General features: G+C 41.2%; 1 long non-coding RNA gene across 1 annotated transcript; it reads left to right on the top strand.

The window, feature by feature from the left end:
* Positions 1 to 8,939: 8,939 nt before the first annotated feature.
* Positions 8,940 to 22,012, top strand: LOC126003854 (uncharacterized). Its single transcript, XR_007493831.1, has 3 exons — positions 8,940 to 8,997; positions 19,388 to 19,437; positions 21,971 to 22,012. It is a non-coding gene; the product is annotated as an uncharacterized LOC126003854 (long non-coding RNA).
* Positions 22,013 to 24,190: the final 2,178 nt, after the last annotated feature.

Below are 24,190 nucleotides of genomic sequence, written 5' to 3'. Positions count from 1 at the left end.
GACTTTTATATTTTTTAGTAATGAAAAAGTATTATTAAATGTTTTTTTATTTTATTGTGCCAGAAAGATAGCACAGAGATAGGGCATTTGCCTTGCACGTAGCCAATCTAGAACGGATGGTGGTTTGAATCCCGGCATTCGATATGGTCCCCCCAAGCCTGCCAGGAACGATTTCTGAGTGTAGAGCCAGGAGGTAACCCCTGAGTGCTGCCGGGTGTAACTCCCCCCCCCCCCAAAAAAAAAACAATTAAAAAATAAAATAAAACCTTTTATTTTGGTTTTTGGGTTACATCTGGAGGCACTCAGGGGTTACTCCTGGCTCTATGCTCAGAAATCACTCCTGGCAGGCTTGGGGGACCATATGGGATGCCGGGATTTGAACTACCGTCCTTCCGCATGCAAGGCAAATGCCCTACCTCTGTGCTATCTCTCCGGCCCCAGTTTTTTTATTTTCTGATGTAAATAAAAACTTAGGTAAATGTGTTTAACCAGGTGTGGAACGGTATATTGTAAATATTCTTCGGCCTCGCAAGCTGGTAGTTCCCAACTGCCATATCCTGATGGGGTCTCGCATTGCATCATTTACTTTAGGATATTTTTATTCTTGTTTTCCTCATGTAAAACTATGTGTTCCTTATGGTCAGGTGCATCTTATAGAGCGAAAAATATGGTAAGTATATTGCCATCATAATTTTTATATTTTAGGAGTTTAATTAGATATGCTGCTGTTCTATTTGTTTTGTCTCAACAGGATACATATACTGACTCTCATATAGAGAGATATATTGCTAGATAGTTCTTTAAAATCTGTTTTGGTTCAGAGAGAGTTCAAAAGGCTGAACATATGCTTTGTATGTTGAATGCCTGAGTTCAATCCCCACCACCACATATGTTCCCTCTAGGGAACCAGTACCAGTAGGGATTCTTGAGCATAGAGCCAGGAGTAAGCCCCAGGTACCATTGGGTGTGTCCTCAAAACCAAAATAAAAACAAAAAAATTGTAAGAAAAAATTTTCCCAGAGACATAGGACAGGGACTAAAACACCTTGGATGTGGCTTATCCCAATTGAACCCCTATCACCAGACCATTGCCAAGAGTGATCCCCAAGCATAGATCTGAATAAACCCTCAGTACTGCTGGATATAACCCCAAAATCAAAGAAGTAAGTACAAAAACTAAATAATTTAAAGTCCATTCCCAGAGCAATATTCCCAGTATTAAAAAAGAGAATTATAATTATGAAATATTATAGATATATTATAAATTATAAATATTATATATATAGATTCATGGACTGGCTTTTGGGGGTGTGTGGAAAGAGGCTAGGGTCTCCCCAGTGATGTTCAGAGGCTATTCCTGATTAAGGGTCCAGGGTCACTATTGATGGAGCTGTGGGTTAGATCCAGATCAGCCACAAATGGGGTAAATACTTTAACCCCTGTTGTATCTCTTCATCCTCACAGAGGTGGTTTTTTAGGGCTGAATGTAGGTTTGTCAGCTGGGGTGCTTCTCTATACCTTCAAGGTGAGGCCTACAGGGGTGTGTGTTGGGAATCCCATGAACTCTGGAAGCTAACACAAGGACAGGAGTTGAAAGATCCTGTCAATTTGCTCCCAATTCCTGGAGAGGAGACTGCGGAGCTGTCCCAGCAATGGGCTTTGGAGTTCTTGGGAATGAATCAGGGGCAGCCCAATACATTATTCTCCATGTTGAGAAGGTTTGCAGGATTTTTGTGCTTCTGGCGGCTGCTCTTCAGAAGTCCCTTGGAGCGAACTTTGACAAAACCAAGCAATGATCTAGTCCCTATTCTTGACAATTAAACCTCAGTCTAAGGGGGGTGACGTGGGGTGAAGTGCACCCAAGACCTTAGAACCTCCTTATTTTGACCACTTCAACAGAGCTCCCGGGAAGCCTCTTTAACATCTTTACTCTGTGACCTCTGAGGAGCGATTTGAGTCGTGGCTATTGTTGACATCATAAGCGGCTCCCACCTTCTTTATTCTCACAGGAGGAAGCCCAGGCCTGGCCCTTTCAGCTCTTGTACTCACTTCTCAAAAAGAGTGGATCATTAGAATCTACAATTTTTGGGACCAACGTAGTTGCCACCTACCTTCATACCATAATTTGTTGCCTTAGAACATCTCGCACAAAGGCCAGAGAAGTCACCTAACAAGTGTACTCACAAAATGGGTAGAATTTTGTGATCTGTTGCTGGGCAATTTCCAGAGCACTGAGCTTCGTCTGCCTTCTGGAACATGGGAGTGACTCCCTGCTACTCCAAGGAGATTAATTCATAGGCAAGAATTCCTCTGGCTTCTTAGTCAGAGGACTGGTGACCCATTCCTAACTATGTCTTGCTACTTCTACTTGACCCCAGAAGTCCTTCTTCCCTTTAGTCCTCTGACGTCAAAAGAGTTTGATAAGATCAGACAAAAGGCTGGTACATCCTGGCAAAAGCAAACGAAGTCATCGGATTCTTCTATGACAACCTATACAGGCAGTTATCAGAAGAAAAAAATGGATAAAATGTTGTGCAATCAGCATTTTTGGCCCGAGTGTAACCAGTAAGATGTCTTTGTGATTCTCCAGGTGGTAAAATTGCCCAAGAAAGAGATCAGGGGCCAAGTATTGGAGACCCTAAGTCTCCATTCACACTTGTATATTTTCCTGTGTTAAGGTCAGTGGGAAGAAAAGTTTGTGTCTGCAAAGAGGTGCTCCTAAGAATTTCACTTGGTTTCTAATTGAGCCTGCCTTTTTTGCCTTTTTTCTTATTTCTTTTCTTTCTTTCTTTCTTTCTTCTTTCTTTCTTTCTTTCTTTCTTTCTTTCTTTCTTTCTTTCTTTCTTTCTTTCTTCTTTCTTTCTTTCTTTCTTTCTTTCTTTCTTTCTTTCTTTCTTCTTTCTTTCTTTCTTTCTTTCTTTCTTTCTTTCTTTCTTTCTTTCTTTCTTTCTTTCTTTCTTTCTTTCTTTCTTCTTTCTTCCCTTTCTTTCTTTCTTTCTTTCTTTCTTTCTTTCTTTCTTTCTTTCTTTCTTTCTTTCTTTCTTTCTTTCTTTCTTTCTTTCTTTCTTTCTTTCTTTCTTTCTTTCTTTCTTTCTTTCTTTCTTTCTTTCTTTCTTTCTTTCTTTCTTTCTTTCTTTCTTTCTTTCTTTCTTTCTTTCTTTCTTTCTTTCTTTCTTTCTTTCTTTCTTTCTTTCTTTCTTTCTTCTTTTTATTTCCTTCCTTTTCTTTATTTCTCTTTTTGGTTTTTGGGCACACTCAGAGGCACTCAGGGGTTACTCCTGGCTCTGTGCTCAGAAATTGTCCCTGGAAGGCTCATGAGACCAAATGAGATGCTGGGAATCAAACCTGGATCTGTCCCAGGTCTGTGCTATCTCTCTGGACCCCTAGTTAAGTTTTTCATTCTATTTTTAGGAGTTGAAAAAAAAATCCCTGAGAAGAGAAATATCACTTATGACTCCTCTCCATGATACTCGGTGCTAGCAATTGATGAATGCAAATGTTAAGGGATGTAAAATCAAATTAAATAACTTGTTTTGCTTTTCATGTTATGAGGAGGGTTGATTTGGAATATACCAGGCTGTGTGCTTAAGGATTACTCCTGGCTCTGTGCTCAGGATCACTCCGGGCTATGCTCAGGGATCTGGAGTGGATTGTGTCAAATACCTAAACCCCTGTGGTATCTCATGGGTCCTTTTGTTTCTCCTTTTTATGATTCAAACCCTCTGAGTTCATTGCTGGTTCAATGGCACAACTATAACCACAACGATAGGAACAAGGAAGGTGCTATCCATGTCTCTGTGTTTCTGGAAACATCTGAGTCGAGCAGGCTTCTGAGCTGGTTTTAGAGGTGGAGAACGTAAGGTGCCCTCTTTGGAGAGACACAGACAAGGAGCATTTTCTCTCGAGCATGCTCAGAGAGCTCTAGTAACTCAGTGAGTTTGAAATAGAAAGTTTTGGAGCTCAAATAAAAGTCATGTACTCCAGTGCGAAAATGGGCTTACTTGGAAATAACTCAAGAGAGAGCAGTTGGAGAGTGTGTTAACAGCAAGATGCATGTATATACCTCCCCAAATCCAATTCCTCCTTAAATAAATAACCCCCAGAAGTCCTCACCTCAAGTTTCATTTGAAAGGGAAACACCACCCACTCCCAGGAAGGGAGTAGGGGAGGAGGGTCCAAGTCTTAAGGGATGAGTCTTGCAGTTCATTCTGTGCATGTGTGGCTGTTTTCTTCTTTAAGGGAGCTTGTGATGGTTAATGTTAACAATGCACAAGTGAGGATGTTGAAAAACAAGAAGCTTTCCAATGGAATATGTTCCCCTGTGTATTCACTTTTCAACTGTCTTGCCCAGATCCTGGAAATTGATTTGAATATCAATTGAAATCTTTGTCACTGATTTGAGATGGGAGGAATAACTCCAATAATCCTCTAATAAATAGCAGTTCCATTGCCTCCCAGACTTATCAAAGAAGTGCTTAAAGTTAAAATGTCTCAAAACCACTTTCCAGTTGGGTGCCTTACCTGGTTGATTCCAATGCAGTTCAGTCTGTTGACCTTTCTGTTAACTTTGGGAGACCCTTTGTTAATTCTGTCAATTCCATGACCCCCCTTGGCCAGATAAGAGCATCTTCAAATGCTGTAGGGGTGCTTTCTGAAAATAGTGCTGGAAATCAATATCCAAATAGACCCACTTACCTCAATAAAACAAAATAATAACTGGAAAAAATACAGAAATGTGGCTTCGGGAATAGATGATCAGAAAGTTGGATTTGTTTCCTATTTGGTATGTCATTGTATGGACCATTTCAGTCAAGAGAGCTGTGAACTTCCAAACCCTCCCCCCAACCACTACACCACACCACGGCAAGCCAAATGAAACTGTAATTAGAAGCTCAGGTGCATAGATCTATCTTCTTGCACAACTATTATTTATTGTATTGTAAGCAAAGAAGTAGTGCATGATTCTACTTATGAGGAACCTAGAGTAAAGCACATTTAGAGAGATAGAGGAACAGAGATTATTACAGATTGACAGAGGGGAGGAGGGAGGTGTTTTATTATCTTGATGGTTATTGTTTCTTTATGGACTGATGAAAAATTTCTGGAGATGAATAGTCGTGATGGTAACACAAATTTGTGAATTGGCTTTATGCTGCTGAGTGATACTTTAAAAAATTGTGAGATGATCATTTTTGCAATAACTACACCAAATTGTGAAAGGCAGAGTTTCCAGAATGCACTACGGGAACCTATACATGTCTCTACCTCTATCTCTCTTATCTCTCTTATCTATCTATCTATCTATCTATCTATCTATCTATCTATCTATCTATCTATCTATCTATCTATTTATCTGTCATCTATCCATCTCTCCTTAGAGACAGGGAAAAAAAGGGCCAATCCATTCAACTTTTTCAAAACGCTGCAATTGACCCAAGTGTGCAGGCACAATCTAACGTAGAGTATTTAAGGAAAATTCACTGCAAATCTTTTCTAAGAAAAGCTGGTTCTTTGTATTGGAACTTGACTGCTACAATGCCCAAGCTAGCTCTGGAGAGTAATGATTCCTCGGCTTGTTTAATTCTGAAAATGACCAGTTCTTGTTTAAAAATAATAACAGTAATCATTTTTCTTAGAAATTTTGGTTATAATGTGTCAGTGGATCAACATGTTTAACAAGTGTTCTATTTAATTCTTGTGATCAGAAAACGTAATATGAGCTGTTAGAGATCAAACAAATATCGGTTCTAGCCATGTGATTGCCTGCTCCCAAATGGTGCTGCTTCAGCTGACTTCAGAGTGATGTTTCCTTCTAGGGAAGAGGGAGGCCATGTAGCAGGTCTAAGGTTCTGCCTCTACCTGGAGGCGGTGCTTGCTTTCCTGTTCAGTCTGTAGCTTTGGACACTGCCAATCAGACTCATTGTCCTTCCGGGAGAATACAAAAGCAGGAAAAAACAAAACAAACAAACAAACAAAAAAACATAATAACCCTGCCTGAGTCCTTCAGAATAGTCCCAAATAGACTTCAAAGTGAATGATTTCCCATTCTAAATGGATCCTCCTAGAAAAATCCCTGCATGAAAAAGCAGGAGCAGGAAGAATCATGTTTTAGAGATGAAGAAACGCTGGCCCACGACTTAGTAAAAGTCTCCAGAATATTGTGTGTTGCTTTGTTAAAACAGTAAAAGGAAAGAAATATAGGAGGCACAGAGAGCAGAAATATTTGACGGTGGCAGGCCACACTCTGAGGTATGCAAGGACTCCTGGCTTTGTGCTCAGGGATAATTTCTGGTAGGGTTCAAGGACCATATGTGATGCCAGAGATAAAAACCCAGGTAAAGTGCAAGGTGCAGACAAAGCAAGAACCTTACTGGCTACATAATCTCCCCACCTCCTGCTATTATTTATTTATTTATTTATTTATTTATTTATTTATTTATTTATTTATGCTTTGGAGGACCACACGTGATGGTATGTAGGTCTCACTCCTGGCTCTGTGCTCAGGATCACTCCTATTTGCTTTATAGAACCATAGAGGTGCAGGTCATTGAAACTGGGTGGATAGCATGCAAGGCAAGTACCCTAGCAGCTGTACATCTCTCCCACTCCAAACGCCATTCTTTAATATTAAAGTATAAGTATACTTTATAATAATAAAAGGAAAATATAGTATGATTTAAAATTTGTATAAGTGTAGGGGCTAGAGAGATAGTATAGTGGGTAGGGTATTTGACTTGCATATGGTCTACTTAGGTTCTATTGCCAGCATCTCATCCCTTTAGCATTGCTAGGAGTAATTCCTGAGTTTAGATTTGGGAGGCTAACCCCTGAGCCTCACTGGGTATGACCCAAAGAAAACAAACAAAAATAAAATAAAATTTTACAAATGTTTACACATTAAAGCAGGATATTTGAAAGAGAATGTTTACCACTGATAATTAAACATGGAAAAATGCCACTTACATTACTGAAATATTTCTGGGAAGAAATGTGATCAAAGATATGCAAGATTTCATATAAAAACTATAAAAAAAATAGTGAGAAAAAGTAATAATCTAAGTAAATAAGAAGATAACCAAATTCGTGGATCAGAAAAACTCATTGTAAAAATACCAGTTCTCCTCAAGTTGCTCTGTAGATTTAATCCAATCCAGTACATGTTTTTGTGCAACTTGACTTTATATTTCTAAAATTCATATGAAAATATAAAAGTTCAGGATACTCTCCAAAATGAACAAAGTGAGAGGGTTTTAATGCAGATAACAAAACTTATTTCATAAGGCTCTAGCCTTATGAAATTGTTTTGTAGAAGTACAGAAAAATAGACTAGTAGGGCAGAATAGAGATCCCAGAATCAGACTTGGACATATATGGCACTTACTGATAAAAGATATCATGTAAAAGGGAAATGATACGTTTTAAATTCTAGATAAAAATAATTTTAATGGATTAGAAACCAAAGAATGTGGCAGAAGAAAGCCCAACAGATTTGGCCCCTTTTCTGATTCTTTTTTTTTTTTTTCTTTTTTTTTTTTTTTTTTTTTTTTTTTTTTTGGTTTTTGGGCCACACCCGTTTGACGCTCAGGGGTTACTCCTGGCTATGCGCTCAGAAATCGCCCCTGGCTTGCGGGGACCATATGGGACGCCGGGGGATCGAACCGCGGTCCTTCCTTGGCTAGCGCTTGCAAGGCAGACACCTTACCTCCAGCGCCACCTACCCGGCCCCCCTTTTCTGATTCTTGAGCACCACCAGGAGTAATCCTTGAAAACAGAGCTAGGTGAAAGCCCTGAGCACAGCTGGATATGACCCTGAGAAACCAAAATTAGTGAACTAATTAAAATTAAAAAATAAAGATCAAAATATGAAAGCCAAAGCAATCAAACCATTGGATGAAAATGTAAATTATACTCTGATGACCCTGAGGTTAACTTTTCTTAAAACATCCATTAAAAATTAAATTAAAAAGGTACATCTAGTTACATATACATGTATATATAGTTAGATATATTTATACATAAAATACTACAAATAGACAAAAATTATAATAATAACACTAAAATAAAATCCGAAGGCCAAAATACCCAAATGATCAATGAAGCTACCGAAAGGTATTTAATTGCATTGGTAATCTGAAAATTCAAATGAAAGACCCAGTGATCTGACTCATGTAGAGTTTCTTCTACTTGCTTCATCAGGATACTGTCAACAGACTCATCTGAGTCGAATCGTGAGTTTAGTTCCTCCCCTAGATAGGTCAAAATGAAAAAGACCATCGAGACTAAGTGTGAATGAGGATGTAAAATAATGAGCTCTCATTCAAACATGGCTGGCTGGAGTCTACAATGATATAACTTGAAACTACTTTAGACTTCTTGTTTAATATTTGAATAATTAAAAATCTATGACCTATCAATTCTACTTCTAAATAAGCTCAGGGCTTAGCTCTAAATTAGAGATCACTCCTGATAGGCTTGGAGAACCATATGTGTTGCCGGAGATCAAACCCAGGTCAGCTGCCTGCAAGGTAAGAGCCCTACTTGCTGTACTATCACTCTGGCCCCTCTAAATATGTTTAAAATGTATTTTTCACACATAATCTAAGAGAAATGTATAAGACTGTTAATAATAGCATTCCCCCTACCCAGATAGCAAAACAAAGGGAAAAAAAAAACCCTGAAAACAAGGTCAACATAGAATAAGCACTATTTATCTATTTAGGATATTGGATAGGCATCCGATATGATCCCCAAAGTCTACCAGGAATAATTTCTAAATGTAGAGCCAGAAGTAACCCCTGAGCACTGCTGAGTGTACCCTCCCCCCCAAAAAATGTTAAGATGAGTGATATCCCCCTCTCAGTCTCAAGGCAGATGTGACTTTCAAACTGACAACCACGTAATTCATTTCTTCTACTTGTTTCTTTAGGATACTGTCAACAGACTCATCTGAGTCGAATCGTGAGTTTAGTTCTGAGGAGACCTCAGAAGATAATAATGGTAAGTGCACCTCGATCAGCATCTGGAAAGCATGTTGCTGCCAAGTTTGCTGTGTTAGAACTATGAGGTGGGAAGGGAAGGAAAAAAAAAAGGAACTATGAGGTTCCCACTGACCTACTAAAGTCTAAGTGTCCTTTGCAAGAAAATAAGAATGTTCTAGCCTGAAGCAGCAAAAGGAATTCTTTACCACTCTGCTGTAGGTAACTCTTTGTTTCCCACATTTTATGCACTGGTTTTAGCAAAGGAAGAAATAAAATTTAAAAAAGTAAGTACATAGGGGCTGGAGAGATAGCACAACAGGTAGAGTGTTTGCCTTTATATGGCTGACTTGTTCTCCAGCAATTCATATGGTCTCCTGAGCTCTTCCAGGAGTGATCCCTGAGGAATAAGTGAGAATAAGCCAAGAATAAGCCTTTAGAATCACACAAAAAGCAAAAGAGAAGGAAAAGGAAGAAAAGTAATATAGGGCTGGAGAGGTGGCGCTAGAGGTAAGGTGTCTGTCTGCCTTGCAAGCGCTAGCCTAGGACGGATGGTGGTTCAATCCCCAAGCATCCCATATGGTCCCCCCAAGCCAGGGGCGATTTCTGAGCACATAGCCAGGAGTAACCCCTGGGCATCAAATTGGTGTGGCCAAAAAAAAGTAATAAATAATACATTTTATTTATTTTAAATTTACTATAACTTAAATTACATGTCTATAATAATGTACATGGTTTTTAGATAGATGGTAGCATGCCTTGTCACAAATAAATTGCCCAGGATCCTCCACCAATGTCTATTATTTCCAGACTATTTCTTCTTTCCCCCATCACTTCAACTTGAATGTTATTCTTATTTCTTGTTCTAAGAGCCAGGACTAATCCCACATGTCCAATGACAGATGAATGGATACAATATATACAATACAATATTATATACAATATATAATATACAATATTATATTATACTATATATATTATACTATATAATATTCCAATATGTATATAAAATAAAATTGTGCATTTTAATGCAACTTGAATGGAGCTAGAGAATATGGTGATAAACGGTATAGCCCGAGAGAGAAAAGATAGCAAGTGATTTATCTGTGGACACAGAGAAACAAAACAAGAGAATAGACAGTATCAAGTAACGGCAAGCTCTTGGTCTTAAATTTATTCATTTTCTCCTTAATTTGAGGGCCACACCTGCTGGTGTTCAGGGGCTACAGTGTGTGGACTTGTCATGGCATTCCTTTTCTCTGCCTCAAATGCCATTTTTTAAGCTAATGGCTACTGTCTTCACTAAGAGGTGACAAGAGTACCTCAAAACAGAATCTTTTCCTTTGATCCAAAAGTACCTTCTCTTTGAGCTTCTTTTCAATGTCCTGTCTCATTTTTGAATCATCAATTTGAGTTAAGCCAGGATGATGAATTAAGCCTGGTGATGAATATTACATTAGGATATCAAGCCCAGCATTAACCATCTGTACAAGCCAACCCTATCTATTTGCTCCAATTTAGCAGAATTCAATCTTCTGATTATCTTTCAGTGAATTTTGTGCATATGCCCATAAGACATACTGTACACCAGAATGGTTTATAATTTTTTATTTTGGTTTTTGTGCCACATCTGACGGTGCTCAGGGTTATTCTTGGCTATAGGCTCAGAAATAGCTCCTGGCAGGCACGAGGGACCATATGGGACGCCAGGATTCGAACCAACCACCTTAGGTCCTGGGTCGCTGCTTGCAAGGCAAACACCATTGTGCTATCTCTCCGGACCCGATGGTTCATAATTTTTACTGTTTCCCCGGAGATCAGTCTTGTTTGTTCTGTCCACACTAAGGTAGTTTTGCTTTCATATTTGTTTTGCGCATTGTTAGGATCAAACCCAAGACCTCAGACATGCAAATTAAGTGCCCCACTGCTGAGCTTCATCCTCAGTCCTTTATATTCTTACTAATTTTCTCTCCACATGTCTGACTTGTTTGTAGCCTTCCCTCTTGCCATATGCTCATTCTTTATATTTAAAGCGATCACTTACCAAGTCAAAACCAGTGAGCCTGGGGAGCTCAAAGGACTGAGGGCTTGCTGTACTTGCAGTAGATTCCAGATTGATCCCCACACTGTACACCATTGAGAGTGATCCTCAAGCAACAAGTTGGGAGTATCCCCCAAACACATCTAGTCGTGACCCCAAAACAGAAACAAACCCATTAAACTTCAGTGCCTTAGGGAAACTGTTAAGCACTTCACCTTTCTCTCTGTCCCTTGCTGAAACAGACTTTCAGCCAAGTTTTATTTAAATAAAAGTGTTTGTTTTGATTTTGGGGCCACACTCAGTGATTTTCAAGTTCGACACTCAGGAATCACTCCTGGAAGGCTCACTGGACCATATGGAGTGCCAGTGATTGAAACCATGTTTACCATATGCAAGGCAAATGCCCTACCCACTATGCTATCAATCTGGCACCTAAATAAAAGTTTAATATAAAAATACAGTGGATAAGGCACTTGCCCTGCACATGGTCAACCATGTTTAATCCCTGGCTCCCATATAGACCCTTGAGCCCATTAAGAGTGATCCTGAACACAGAGTCAGGAGTAAGCCCTGAATAGTGCCAGGTATGATCCAAAAAAAAAAAAAAAAAAAAAAAAAAAAACTAAAGGCTTTAATTTAAAAATAAAAGCTTTGCAGCAGAAGCAACTTGTGAAGAGGGGGTTTGGAGTACATTGTGACTGACTGAGCCCCATTGGCTTTCCCTCTCTTATTTTTAGGGTCATACCTATGTCCCCTACCTCTACACCTCTTAGATGAGTCCAAGTTACCTGCTAACAGGATGACTTGAAAGGAATAACTAGCATCTTTTATTTATTTGTTCGAGGTAATACTTGGCTTAAGAGAATATGTATTGAGCCAGAGAGATAGCATGGAGGTAGGGCATTTGCCTTGCATGCAGAAGGCCGGTGGTTCAAATCTCGACATCCTATATTGTCCCCCAAGCCTGCCAAGAGCGATTTCTGAACATAGAGCCAGGAATAACCCGTGAGCACAGCTGGGTGTGACCCCCCCAAAAAAGAGAGAGAGAATATGTATTTTAGGGATGTCATTTCAGAGCTCTCCCAAGTGCACTTGCCATCATAGCACACCTATCCTTGTACCGCCATCCACTATGCTTCCAATCCCTTCCCATTGTTTTCTCACCTCAGCTCTGCAGCCAAAATCCTAAGGTTGTTTACTATTGAGCTTGTTTGTGCCTTTGTTTCTTTTTCTTCTACACATGAGTGAGATGATGCAGCATTTTTCTTTTTCTTTCTTACTTTGTTACTTAGCATGACCCCTCTGGCACCAGCCATATGGTAGTAAAAGGTAAGATTTTATCTTTTCTTCTAGCTAAGTAGAATCCCATGGCATATCTATACAGTGCTTTTTTAAATCGGCTCATCTATTGGTGAGCACTTGGGTTGTTTCCAGATCTTGGCTATTCTACACAATTATGAACACAAGTACATAATCGTTTTTAGACTTTTGTTTTTGTTTCCTCCAGAGTGATCCTGAAGTTGAATTGCTGGAAGCATTGTTTTTAAATTTTTGGTTTTGTTTTTGGGGTCATATCCAGTGGCGCTGAGGGGGTTACTCCTGGCTCTGCACTAAAAGATCACTTCTGGCAGACCTAGAGGATCATATGGGATGGTGGGGATTAAACGTGGGTTATCCATGTGCCAGGCAAGGGCACTACCCACTGTATTGTTGCTCCAGCCCCACTGTTTCTAATTTTTTCTCTTTGTTTTTTGGGCCACACCGGGTGATGCTCAGGGGTTACTTCTAGCTCTACATTAGAAATCGCTCCTGGCAGATGTGGGGGACCATATAGGATGCCAGGAATTGAACTCAGCCCCGACCTGGGTTGACCATGTGCAAGGCAAACACCTGCTGCTGTGCTATTATTGTTCTTGTCCCTGTTTCTAAATTTTTGAGAAATCTCCACATAGCATTCCACAGAGACTCAACCAACTTTGAAAGGGCTTTCTTTTTTTGTTGTTGTTTTTAGTTTTTTGGTTTTTTTGGGCCACACCCGGTGGTGCTCAGGGGTTACTCCTGACTATCTGTTCAGAAATAGCTCCTGGTAGGCACAGGGGACCATATGGGACGCCGGGATTCGAACCAACCACCTTAGGTCCTGGATGGGTTGCTCACAAGGCAAATGCCGCTGGGCTATCTCTCCAGCCCCTGAAAGGGTTTTCTTTTTGTCCCATATCCTCTCCATCTTTTTTTTTTAACAGGCCATACTTCTAAATATAAGATGTTGTACATCGTAATTTTGATTTGCAATTTCCATATAATCAATAATGATGAGCATTTGCTATTTTTTAATATTTTATTTATTTTTAATAAAAAGCACATATTTTAAAATACACATCTTCCATCATATCTCATTACATCATTACATCAAAAAGTGTAGATCAAAGATTTTTCACTCATTTAAAATGCAGTAAAATATCTCCATACAGATTCATCACAATTGTTCATGTATCTATAATTCTTTGTCAATACATTTAGTATAGTTCAAATTATACTTATAATCTTATATAACACATATTACATATATATCATACAATACCATAACAGGTGAAACAAATAAAAGCTAGGATAGAATCATTAGAATAATTAATAGATGTGATTTTTTCAAACAATATTTACTTTTTATTTTATTATTCCTATAAAATAATTTTTATAATTATAAAAATAAATTTATAATAATAAAAATAGCATTTGCTATTGATCTATCTGATTTTATTTGGTTGGGGGGCACAACTGGGAGCACCCAGGAGCTGTTTCTAGTAGTAGTGGAGTGGGGACCACATGGTGCCAGGGATCAAATCTTGGGCTTCCATCTGGAAGCATGTGCTTCAGTCCTTTGTACAATCTCTCCTGCCTCAGACTTTTATTCTTGCTGTTCCAAGAGAATAGTTACTAAAAGGAGGTTTTATAAGACACTACATCAAGACCCAGATGTGACCACTTGTGTAAGAGATCCCAAGGATCTCTTCCAAGTCTGAAGCTGCTCTTTTCTGGAAATGCTTTGATGGTAGACAGCCACACATTGGGCTTCTTGTGTTACTCCAAATGTTTTGTCCATATTAACACCCTTCTTCATCTCCTGTTGCTCTGACTCATTTCCTTTGGTGAACCTTTTCTCAGACCCCAGAAGACTTAGGGAGTAAGAACACACTGAGACTGCCTGTAAATCAAGTTAACACACATAAGATCTCTGGAACTCATTCGAGATGACGTAACTTCCTGTTCCAAACAAACAGAATGAAGTAACTTCTTGTCTTGCCCATGCACAGTGACGTAACTTCCGGTTCCAGCCTAAATTTTTCGAAGGCCTAAAATCTTCCTTCTTTTAAGACCTCTAAGTCTTCTGTCTATGACAAACCCAACTATAATCATGCTTATAATCATGGTGCTTTAATAATGATTTTTTATATATATTTATATATATATATTTTTTTTGTTTGTTTGTTTGTTTTGGGCCACACCCGGCGGTGCTCAGGGGTTATTCCTGGCTGTCTGCTCAGAAATAGCTCCTGGCAGGCACAGGGGACCATATGGGACACCGGGATTCGAACCAACCACCTTTGGTCCTAGATCGGCTGCTTGCAAGGCAAATGACGCTGTGCTATCTCTCCGGGCCCGATTTTATAAATTTTTAAAAAAGGTCTGATGTTAAGATATGCTAAGATTTGATGTTAAGATATGATATTAAAATGTTAAGATATGATGTTAACATATGATGTTGAAATAGATTCCTTCTGTACTTGATAAAATAAAAATAAAAGACCTCTAAATCTTCTTGCATGAATGCAACCCCTCATGGCTTTCCAGCCCTATCTCTTGCCTGGTCCCTTCGGCTTACTTGTCATGGCTACTTCTAGTGTCTTAATCATGCCAACCCCCTTCTGGTTCAGGATCTTGGCTCCTTCCATTCCTGCTCTGCTGGGCTGCCTTCTTCCGGCCTTCTTCCTCTTTATTCAAGGGCCTCCCTATGCAGGGATGCTTTGCCTGGCTTCCAGTGTCAAGAAAAGTCACCTTCTTTCCCCTTGATGCCACCGTTGTTTTCTAGATATTATTCCATTTGCTTCATTACAAAGTATCTGTCTTCCTACAACACGAGGACATGAAAGAAGGTGGTCTCATTTGTCTTTCGCCCCCAACATCTGGGAGAGAGACCAGAACAAAGCAGGTGGCTCATGCTGTCCAATAGTGGTTTCTGATAACTTTCCATTGTGCACATTCTTCCCTGTAGAGGCAGCTTGTTTTTCTTTGTTTTTGTTTTTTGTTGTGGTAGGGTCATACTAAGCAGTGTTCAAAGGCTACACCTAGTTCAATGCTCTCCATGGTGCTCAAGGGCCTATACACTGAAGGAGAGAATCAGAGTCTCCTGCAGGCTAAAGCTACCATTTCAGATCTTTGGTGACATCTCTCGGGCCCTAAGAACACTTTCTTGGTATAGTTCATTTTCCAAAAGGGAACTGATAATGACTATTAAAAATAAGAATGTCCTTCTCGGAGAACTAAACTTTGAAAATGTGTGCTTCTCTCGGCAGCCTTTGGAATGTAACATTCCAAAGTCCAGACATCACCAGACTTTGAGCTGGAGAGATTGCCCAAGGGTAAGACATTTGACCTGAAGGCAGCTGACCTTGGTTCAATTGCCAGCACCTCCTCCAGAGCTGCACCAAGAGAGATCCCTGAGCACTTCTTGGTATGGCCCAAAAAGAAAAAAGCAGTGGCAGATCCGAGCAATAGCACAGTAGTAAGGCACTTGCCTTGAAACAAGGCCAATCCCAGAGAGATAGCATGGAGGTAAGGCATTTGCCTTTCATGCAGAAGGTCGGTGGTTCGAATCCCGGCATTCCACATGGTCCCAGAGCCTGCCAGGAGTGATTTCTGAGTGCAGAGCCAAGAGTAACCCTGAGAGCCACCGAGTGTAGCCCAAAAGCCTAAATAAATAAATAAATAAATAAATAAATAAATAAATAAATAAATAAATAAATAAAAATAAAGAGAAGCATTCAAAAAACTAGATTTCCTGTGGGTTTACACTGACGAGACATCGGGGGTTAGCTGAGAAGCTTCGCATGGGACTGTCGCCTCATCCCACTTCAGAGGGGGGTGAAAAAGCTGCTGTTCCTGCCTGCCCTCTTGCTTCTCCTCCCCACCACCACCGTTCCTACTTCTAAATTCAGAGTGAGGCTGGCAAGGGCAAAGCATGTCTGCAGCAGAGTCGCTGTAGGGCACCAGCACCACAGCCCACAGAGCAGGGACCCAAGGGACGGGGCAGCCCAGCCTGGAACGATGAAGGTAACGGTGCCATCTGTACCCTGTGTACTCACCTGTTCCAGCCAGTAGCAGTGGAGGATGGGGTGGGTGGATGGGTGTGCGGGTGGGGAGTGGGGGTGGTGTTGGCTGCCTCTGACTGGCCCAGGAATCCACAGAGCAGACCCTGGTGGCTACTGCTGATGGGTGGATGCCAGTTCTCAGGAATGGAGGTGCTGGGGACAGGACAGACAGAACGAGGAGCTTTGGTTGAAGCTCAACCTGCCAGTCTGAAGTGCTAAGACAGCAGCTTGGGGACTTGCCTTGTACTTGTCACAGCCGAGTTCAGTCTAAGCATGGCCAGGAGTGATCCCTGAGCACAGAGACAGGAGTAAGCCCGTGTGTGGTCCCAGAAAAAAAAATCCAAACAGTTCTCTCATTTTTCTGGCTATCAGAGCAGTGTTCAGGCTCTGCACTTCTGGGGGCCATGCAGTGTCAGGGAAAAAACCTGGGGTTCCCCATATACAACTTGTGCTGCACTCCATTCCCCTGAGCCATCTCTATGGCCCTCAACCTCTTTTCCCTGTTGCTCTGATTCTCTTCATCACTCTCTGCCTGGCCCTGGTCATCTACAAAAAAACAGAGCTCCCTAGTGATTGTACAGCGGGAAGGGTGTTTGCCTTGCACGCAGCCTACCAGGTTCAATTCCTTGCATCCCATATGGTCCCTTAGGCATGAGGAGTGATTCCTGAGTGCAGAAACAGGAGTAACCCCTGAGTGCTGCTGGTGTGTCCTAGAAACAAACACACAAAACAAACAAACAAAAAAGCATAAAACACACAAAAAATAGGTTAACAACAAGACCTCTTACCTGGGATTATGAAACTAAGGCAGGCAAAGAAATAACTAGTCTTTCAGTCGCCACTTTCAAAAATGGTCTTCACCCATAGAAAAATGGAAATAGTGCTTTAACATTCACTGACACTCACCTAACTTCACCAGGTCTTACTATCTGATCAAACTGAGTAACTGGCAGCTTTCTTGGTGCTCTTAATTGCTATTTTCTGATTTTTTTCTTCCAGCCCATATGACTGTCCTCCTCCTCCTCCTCCTCCTCCTTCTTCTTCTTCTTTTTAGTGTTAATTTTGTAGCCTACTACTACGTTGCTGATCTATTGAGAGTGAGAGACAAACTGGTATCTCCTGCAGCACTTTGGCTGGTACCTCTACTGAGGAAGAAGGTTCTTGTATGTAATAATACAATCCTTAAACTCAACAGACTTACTATGATGCAATTGTACAGACCATTCACTATCTTAATTGTAAACATATGTTCAGAAAACTTGATTCTGTCCTCACTCCCAGCCCCTAGAGGCTCTGTCTGAGCAACAACCTCAGAACTTCTCATTAGGGAGAAAGAATGAAAGTCCTGAGCCCCAACTTTAAGAGGAAAATCTCTAAAAGCACATCTCCACATCAAAACTGTAGACCTTTGGGATGTCTCTAGGAACCCACACACTCCTGCTTGGGCTTGGGCTTGGTCTATTGCTGGTGACCACTTTATATGCAAATAGTTTAAGACCATGGCTGTTAGATCTGCTTGCAAATGGTTGGTCTTCACCAAATAATGTTTTTTGTTGTTGTTGTTATTGTTTTATTTCTTTTTGGTTTTGGAATCACATTCTGCAGTGCTCAGGGGGTTACTCCTGCCTCTGCACTCAGAAATCATTCCTGAGAGTTGTTGGGGGACCATATGGGATGCTGGTAATTGAGCTCTGGTCAGCTTTGTGCAAGGCAAATGCCCTCCCTGCTGTGCTATCTATTGCTCTGGCCCTAAAATGTTGTGTTTTATGTATGCTTATGTATGTATGACGTTTTGTTTTGAAAAACAACTCTGGGTTTCAAGGAACTTCTCAAGGTAGAAGATGTCATTCCTAAACTCTGAGAAGGAAACTCAATTGTAGCTGGAGATGAGCCGTGTCATATGGGTGGAGGAAATATAAGACCCAGAAGCATGTCTCTAAATCTGACCTAGTCCAACTCACTTGCTCACACACAACCCTGGCTTTCCAGATTATGATACTCAGCAAAATCAAGTGCCCAGAGCATTTAGGTGGGGCACAGATTTATGGAGCTAAGATGTAAAGGGAGACTATTTTGGCACAGGCTGGCATTGTTAGTCTCAGCAACAAAATTGCCCAATTTGGTTCCAGTTCTAGGATTAAGGAATAGCAGCCACGAGATGAAACTGAGAAACCTTTTTGGCTCCATTAAGAAAATGGCCAACTTCGATAGCATTGTAAAAGTTCCTTATGCATTTGGCTAGTACGATTTCTATTATTGTTTTTCCACCCATCAAATACCTCAAAATTGGGGCTGGAAAGATGGCATGGAGGTAGGGCATTTGTCTTCCATGCAGAAGGATGGTGATTCAAATCCGGTTATCCCATATGGTCCTGAGCTTGCCAGGAGTGATTTCTGAGCATAGAGCCAGGAGTAACCCCTGAGTATTGCTGGGTGTGACCCAAAAACCAGCCCCCCCCCAAAAGCCTCAAAATTGCTGTAAAATTTTGAAGTCCTGTAAAACCTTAGTCATATCTAATTTTTGAAAGGAAGAAAATTAAGATCCCTAACAGGTCAACGAGAGCCTGAGAGATTTGAAAAGCAATGCAGGCCCAGCCAATGGAAGCCAAAAAAAGAAAAGGAGTATATTTGGGCTTGGAGAAACAGCTGAGCCAATAGAGTTCATATTAACCTTAGTATGCAGGAGACAGGTCGAGATCCAGCCCAAAGCCAGGTGGAGGCCCTCAAACACTGCAGGGAATTGTCCAACCCTTCTCTCTCCCCAGTTAAAATTAAACTGGAGAGTGTAACATAATCTTGTTATTTTCCACCAAAAAATCTTCTAGAATGTTTACTATAAATTAACCTTTAGTTATAGTTTCCTCTTAACTGACTTGCATGTCTGTCTGTCTCTTTTTAAAGGGTTATGTGTTAGAATAGCCTACCTGGAAATGTGAAATTTGTAATCCTCACACTGGCCTCAATCCCATTTTTAATCCTGATTTTCCCTCTTCCCTTGCATACAGGATTCCTCCCTGAAATAACCAACTTTTCTAACAACATCAAATACAAAGTGGTAAGTGCAGCATTTCTCACGGTTACCTACACGTAGAGGTGACAGGATCAGAAAAGAGAACAGGCACTGGGCCAACTGTTCAGGGTGTCTAGTCATCCAATGGGGGTTTCTAAAGTGTTTTTTTGTCTGTGCTACTGTTGCCTTTTGGCAGGGGAATAGGGATGCAGAGATAACCAACCAGAGTTAGGAGTTAAGAACTGGCAATGTGGCATGTTCCCCATATTCTCCAACTTTTTTTCTTTCCTGCATATGACAATATCGATGCAGAATATAGTCAGTTGAGAAACTGGACAGACTGTACAGGGGTAAGGCACTCATCTTGCCTGGTTTGATCCTGGTGCTGCATTCTTCATGAAAGACAAAGGAACTGAGAAACCTTTCTGGCTCTGTTAAGAAAATGACCAAGTTTGATATCAATGGTCATTTTGGGGCAGTACAGAGCCAGGAATAGCCCCTGATCACCCAGAGAATATTCCCCCAAACCCTCAAATAAATTTAAAAAATAATAAAATATTGTCAGTTCTAAACAAAGTCAGCTATTCTATTTGCACACTTTTGAATAATTATAGAGAAAAAGAGACAAAATTAAAAGTTATCTAAAATATTTCCCTTCCACCTAGGGATAATCACCACTAACATCTTAGTGAGTTTAACATCTTAATTTAATATCTTAGTGATAGAAATGTCTATCCATATGTTTCATAAATAAGTTCTCATGTCCACATACTGAGTGCATTGATGGGATCAAACAGGCCTTTATATGTTGCCTGACATTTGTTTCTATCACTTTATATGAACATCGTTCAATGTTTTGTTTTGGTTTTGATTTTTGGGTCACACCCGGCAGCACCTGGCTCTACACTCAGAAATTGCTCCTGGCAGGCTTGGGGGACCATATGGGATGCTGAGATTGGAACCACCATCCTTCTGCATGCAAGGCAAACATCTTACCTCCATGCTATCTCTCTGGCCCCTCATCTTTCAATGTTAACATAATTATCTATTTCTCTTTTTTCATTATCAGGAATTGGGCCTCAAGTACCCTATATGTAAAGCATGGACTTATCAATGAACTAAAGTCTGCAGTTCAATAATTATCATTTTTATGGGTGCATACTATTCTGTGGATGGATTTCACAACTGATGATTCTCTCATAGCTCTAGGTACTTAGATTGTTTTTCAGGCTTTGAATCAGTGCTGAGATGGAGCATTTTGATATCAGCTTTATGCACCCATTTTTTTGTCTACCATTTCTCATTCTGGCTTTAAAAAATAACATTCTTGCTTTTCCACTTGATAGAGGGAGTTATTTCCATTATCTTTTACTCTTCTTGCCTGATGAATAGTGAGGCTGGACATCTTCTGATTATTAGTTTGGCATAATTATTCATAGCTATCTGGGTACAACAATCAGTTGTCTTTGAAGCAGTGATGTTTTCAAATGGCTTCTACTGGCACAGAATCAACCTTGCTCAGATCACTGGCCCTGAGGAGATGTCAGGTTTGAGTTCCAGGGGCCTCTGGTCACAAGATTTTCACCAGTTGATTGATTCCTAAGTTCGATTTGAGTGTGTATCTGTTTAAAGATACATTATAGTGAATACACTGTTCTAATTCGTTACCATTGAGCTGAGGGTTGACAATGCTGTCCCTCAGGCCTAAATGTAGTCTCCTTGGCAAAGCCATTGGATCCCAGTCTGCTTCCTCTGCAGCACACAGCATAGATGGGGGTGAGGATGGCAAAATCAGTGAAATCCTCTTTCAAAACATGCAAATAAGCAGAGCATGTGGGCACGAGCAAAAAAAGTCTTTGTTGCTTGAGAGCTGATGCACATAATAGTATGTTCTCTTGTTGGCTTTCAAGTTACTCCCCAAACCCCACCTATCATTGAAAGACCTCAAAGGGCCATGTGGGGCCACACCTTGACTTTTTCTGAATCCATGAGCAGTGAGCAAGGAGCTGCCTTCTTCTCCAGTTCCAGTTTTCTGTTGGGGTGTATAGCTTTGTCTTAGGAATTGGTGCACACTATTTGCATATCAATGCCCTCACATCTGTCCTATATATTATCTATTTCTCCCAGGTGTTTCTTTTCATGTCACTGTTATTGTGGTGACTTGTTTTGTTTTGGGCCATATCTGGTTCTGAACTCAGGTATCACTCCAGGCAGTGCTCAGGGGACCATATGGGATGCCGGATATCAAACCCAACAAGCAAACACCGTACCTGCTGTGCTACTGCTCTGGCATGGTGACCTTAGATCACAGCACTTGTGCGTGAATCTTGTGCGTGGTGTTAGTGCGCTGGGATACATTTCCTGTTGCTGGGCCAGAGCAATAGCACAGTGGTAGGGCATTTGCCTTGCACGCGGCTGATCCAGGACGAACCTGGTTCGTTCCCTGGCATCCCATATGGTCCCCCTAGATAGGAGCAACTCCTGAGCATTACTGGGTGCAGCCCCCCGCCCCACACATACACAAAAGAATCCCTGTTGCTGGAAGGTGGAGGGGATTTATTTCTCTTCCTTCTCTCAGGCACACCAAGTTCTGTTCGGTCAGATTCCTCCTAGCGTGGAAAACTTAAACTTACGTAAGTCCTCAGAAACCACGTTTATGTTCTGCTCCTGTTTTATTTCTCTGTGTGTGTGTGTGTGTGTGTGTGAGTGAGTGAGTGAGTGTGTGTATGTGTGTGTGTGTGTGTGTGTGAGTGGACAGCCTTCTCAGTGCTGCTCTCACAGGCCCAGACTACCTCTGCCATGCTTGGAGAAACTAGACATGATAGCGCAGCAGGTAGGGCATTTTTTGCCTTGCACACAGCCAACCCTAATTCAATCCCTGACATTCCATATGGTCCCTTGAGCCTACCAGGAGTGATTTCTGAGAGCAGAGCCAGGAGTAACCCCTAAGTGCCACTGGGTGTGGCTTACCCCTCCCAAATGCCAGCAGCTCTTTCTCCGAAGCACTACCCCCATTTTGCTCGATCTCCCTGGCTGATCCTTTCATCTGTCTCAAAGACTAAGACCATGTAAGGTTCTTTGCATTTCTGCCTCCTTCTTCCTTTGTTGCTCTGTGGAATGTGTCCCAAGAAGGGGTACAGACATTCAGCAGCAGCCCTGAAGGAGGGATATCCCCATGAAAAATGTGTGCAGGGGCCAGGCATGTGTAGATGAGGGAGGGCTTGGAGCTACCTGTGAATGTCTGGTTTAGGGGAAGTAATTGAGTTCACTCATTCATCCTGCAAGCACTCAACCATTGCGTGTGTTTGCACACTAGGTCTGAGAAGCCGAAAGCCAATATTCTACCCTCATCCTCTGATGAACTACCGTATGGCTAAGCAACCGAGAAGAGAGATGAGAGATATCAGAGAGATGAGAGAGATACGAGAGATAAGAGTGAGGAGAGAGAGAAAAGAGAAAGAATACTTGAGTCAGGTAGGCATTTTTTTGTGAGCTGGAGAAATAGAATAGCGGGGAGGGTGTTTGCCTTGCATGAGGCTCACCTAGATTGGACCCCTGAGGTCCTGAGGATCCAAGGTGTAATTTCTGAGCACAGAGCCAGGAGTAAACCCCTGAGTGCTGGCAAGTGTGGCCCCAAAACAAAAAATTAAAATTAATCTTTTTTGCAGGTCACTCCCCCTGAGTCCCTTGGCCTGGCCGATGTGCCCAGGAGGGCAGTATGAGGCATGGCTGCGTCTATTGTGAAGCTCAGGCCTGGATTATGAGCCAGTGATGGAGCTAGATGTGGGCTCCTGTAATCAGCAATGTCTCCCTAAGGCCCTGGGAATGATTCTTGTCCCCAGTTGTATGAGAGAATTCCCATTTCCACATTCCATCAGTGAGATCTATGATTGACTGACTTGTGCTTCTTGTAAGAAAAAAAAAAGTTCTCTAATTGTCCTTTGTGTGGGGATCCATCCTGGGCACCCAGTTTTCCGGGTCCGCTCCTTGTGGCTTTGTTTTGGTTTGATTTGGAGCGCCCCCTGGCGGTACTTTGGGGCTACTCCGGGCTCTGGGTTTGGAAGTCTAGAAGGTACCAGGTAGCAGACTTGAGCCTCCTGTATACAAAGCGCTTTAACCACTTCCCCAATTCCACCACCCAACATATGCAACTTCTGCATCTGCATCTCCTGACATTGTCCACCAGAGCAACAACATCCTCAAACCACATAAGGGTTTTATTTTTTAAATTCTACCATCCTGCCATCTCTGTTGTTGCAGTCCTCATTGTGGTCTGGTCTGGTCCTGTTTCTAGAAGCACAACTGATTCCTGGAAGTGTGTTTCCTGCTAGTGGCCTCCTGGGAGCCTGTTGGGAGCATCATTAACTATTGTTATATAAATCAGTCTCTATTGTCTCGTGGTCAGGGTCCTCCCTGTTCTGGGAACAGTCTTTTGAGGAGCTCCCCTGCCCCCCACCACAAGGGCAGATTTTATTCTTGTAGCAGCCCCTTTTCAAAAAGTCAACAATTCCTGACCAAGTGGTGACTTTCCATCCTGCTTTTGTTCTCATGGTTCAGGTCGGACACACACAAGACTAGTTGATGACAAGATTGGATTTTTAAAAAAATACATTTTAAATTTGCTTAAAGAACCGTGATTGACCAAGTAGTGGTAACTCAGTTTTAGACATTGCATGTGCTAATGCCAAGGACATCAACTCCTTGTGTCAACTTCTCTCTATAAAATCTAAAAGTTGGATTATTTTGCTTTTGAGAATTTTATATTAAGCATTGCACAGGTTTGTGTATCCTCACATAA

This window comes from Suncus etruscus, chromosome 3 (genome assembly GCF_024139225.1).
Source record: "Suncus etruscus isolate mSunEtr1 chromosome 3, mSunEtr1.pri.cur, whole genome shotgun sequence".
NCBI classification, from domain to species: domain Eukaryota; kingdom Metazoa; phylum Chordata; class Mammalia; order Eulipotyphla; family Soricidae; genus Suncus; species Suncus etruscus.
The sequence above is the reverse complement of the archived record's forward strand: the minus strand, read 5'-3'. Positions and strand labels throughout refer to the sequence as shown.